This window comes from Pectinophora gossypiella, chromosome 13, assembly GCF_024362695.1.
Source record: "Pectinophora gossypiella chromosome 13, ilPecGoss1.1, whole genome shotgun sequence".
Taxonomy (NCBI): domain Eukaryota; kingdom Metazoa; phylum Arthropoda; class Insecta; order Lepidoptera; family Gelechiidae; genus Pectinophora; species Pectinophora gossypiella.
This window is the reverse complement of record NC_065416.1, coordinates 13,936,137-13,939,316: the sequence shown is the minus strand read 5'-3', so window position 1 is coordinate 13,939,316 and position 3,180 is coordinate 13,936,137.

Sequence of the window (3,180 nt, the reverse complement as noted above, 5' to 3'; positions counted from 1 at the left end):
GTATGACGACTTTTATTATTTACCCTTAAAATCCGTGATAGCCCTGTTCGGACGAGTGACTTACATTGTAGTATCCCTGGTTGGAATCCTGGCTCGTGCTTTATGTCTGCCACTGGATTCGACTGTAAGTATGAATTCATGTTTGGATAATAGATAATTGATATCACTTGTTTTCCAGGATTTATGCCCGGTTATTGACAATTTAGTCGCCCCATATTACATGGGATAACTGGCGAGAAATGGGTTTACTATACACCTCTGCCTATAACTTATTTAAGGCGTGAAACGCTTGTAGTTAAACCTAAGACACAACGAAGGCTATGACGTTAAAAAAAGAAAATAATGAAATGAGGGTAGTTACACGTTATAATAGTCATAAGTCATTGTCGATGTATCTACCCTCATGACGACTAAGTTAGACGAAGAAGAAGTGAGTTAGGCTTAGACGTCAAAAAAAATGTATTGATGGTAGTTATATCCGACATATGACATTTGACTAATGTTGTCGGTGTAACTACCCTCATTTAATTTTCTTTTTTTTGCGTTTTGTCCTACCTAACTCGTAGCAGGTAATATTTTGTGTTATGGCTGTATACTAGGGTGGAGCGAAAATATATGAAATTAAAAAAAAAAATTTTTCTTCAACGGCATAGCGAGGAAAAGTTGTCTTGTTATATACAAAACAAACATAGAAAATATCACACAATTATCTTAACGTTTTGAGGTGCCCCAGCAGGGATGAGAAACCAACGAAAAACATTTTTTTATGTTTTAATTATTTATTACAAAAAATATCCAGAAACATTAAAAATACAGTTTAAATATTAATTATAATAATAATAAAGGCGTAGCGATGTGACGACCCCATCGCCCCTGGTGAATTCATCAGCAAACCTGGTGAATTCAACAGTGCAGTCTGTCTCCGCAGGCCAGCTTGTGGCGGGTTGTTGGTGAGTGACGACACCGCGGAGCTGAGATCCCCCGAGAGTCGGTCAGGCCCTCCGTCTCCGGCTTGCTTTCACTGGCCGACCGGAGTGGACCCCAGCGGGGGCCGCAGGACTCTCACCTCTGACTTGCCTTCATTGGCCGGCCAAAGTAGGGCGTTAGAGCTATACGCTCGCAGGGTGGAAGTGAAAGATGCATAAGTCGCGAGTTGGTGAGGCGGTTAACCACCTCGCAGAAAACGGTGTACACCTCTCGACACCCTGAGCTGCTCACAACCATGTTGCTGCCTTGCCGTCCAGTCGCGTTGGCTAGATAGGTGGCCCATCCAGTAAGTGGCGAGTCACCGCCTGCTCATTTTAACCATGTTTACCAACATTGGTCGAGCAGGCGCCATAGCTCCAGTATCCCGGTCCACTAAACTCCAGCCCAATAGCCCAGTTGCCTTTGTTCCCATAATCTGCAATAGTCCTACACGAACCAGGGATTGTCTTTGGGTGCACTCCCATACTGTATACAGGGATAATCGCCGGTTGGCGTCACACCACATTTAGATTAAACTGTCTTGAGGGGCCTCTACGTGTTGGCTTCGGCCCCACACACGCCTTCCAAAAGTCCGGGACTCCATAGGCCCGAGATATGGAAACGACATACAAATAATAATAATAAAAACATTTTTTACAATTTCCTTCAAGGTTTCATCAGACAAATTTGAAATTAGTGGTGGCTCAGTTATGTCACAGTCACGCCACAAAATAATGTCAGTGTAGTCTTTTGCATCGGAATTGAACACCGGCACCTTCAATTTTCGAAGTCCTCGAGTATTCTGTGATCTTGCTTTTATAATTCTTCGATATGCCAGATCTCGGATAGCCTCTCTGTCATCGCCAAGCATGGCAATGAGGATATTTTTTTGGATGACCGAAATATCCATTTCGTTGGATTACTTTGTCAATAATAGCCTTCATATCGGAGTTCAAATAGCGACTAAGAGTTTGTCACAGGTGCTTAGCCCCGTCGATGCACGAGGAATTACATTTTATTGTAAACCACATCGGTCCATAAACTTTAATTTTGTACGTGGCTAATACCACCAATTTTTTTTCAGGGTCAGTTTTTGTGGCATACAACCTTTGAATTCGATTAGCTGTTGTTAGCCATCTAGAATGGTTAAGGAGTCCAGGTTCTATATTAGCTAAATCAGAAGTAAATATACCAGTACTGACAGCGGTCATAATATCGTATAGATACTTTTGGTCGGTACTCAGCTCTATCCTAGTAATTTCAGGTAATATTGTGGGTATAACGGAGAATGCTACTATCGGCATTGTTTGACAAATTTGTAATTAAAACCCAATGGTACCTGAAAAGCATTTCGGCCCTTTAGTTTTTCCATCTAATTGTAATAACAAATGTCGCAGTGGTAATTCATTAGAATGCAACTTAGGATGCAAATAAATGAATGCCAAACAAATGAATTGCTGTAAGCGCGCGAACTTACTAAATGTCACTAAATCGGTGTTTGGGTATGAAGGCGCGGACGAGGGGTATTTCGCTGAAATACCCCTTCCCCGCGTCCCGCTTCCTTAGAGGGTCAATACGCATGTTTCTACCGGTAATAACTGTCGCTCAGGTGTTTTATAAAATATTTGCGATGTTTTGAAAAATTTTGGCAAACTCATAATTTGCCTAAATTTTTCAAAACTTTATGACGATGGGGGCACCTCAAAACATAGTATAAGCCAACTGATTTTTTTTGTGCCTTATGTTGACCTGAAATAGCAACTTTATACAGGTATACCGAAGCGAAAAAAAACAAAAAATTAAATCGCTCCACCCTACTGTATACTCTTAAGACATTGCGAGACATGCCGAGTCCGAGAATGTAAATAGTAGATCGCGCCTAAATTCTCGCGGACAGGAATTGTATTGGTACAGAATAAAAACAAAAAACTATCCAAAATACTAAATTTAATGAGTCACTTTACATTTAACATAACATCAGTACACTTACACAAATATATTGCAACAATAACATGAATTTATATGTCAATAATAGCACAAATTATATCAATTTACAACAACGTATAACGAGAACATAATGGATAATCTCTTCATAAACTAAAACATAATTATTATAATGTGATTATATCCTAATTCAATAATAACTAACTACTGAATTAGGGTACTCAAGATTTATACATTTTGTCTTGACTAGGTAAAACACAAAAGCAAGTT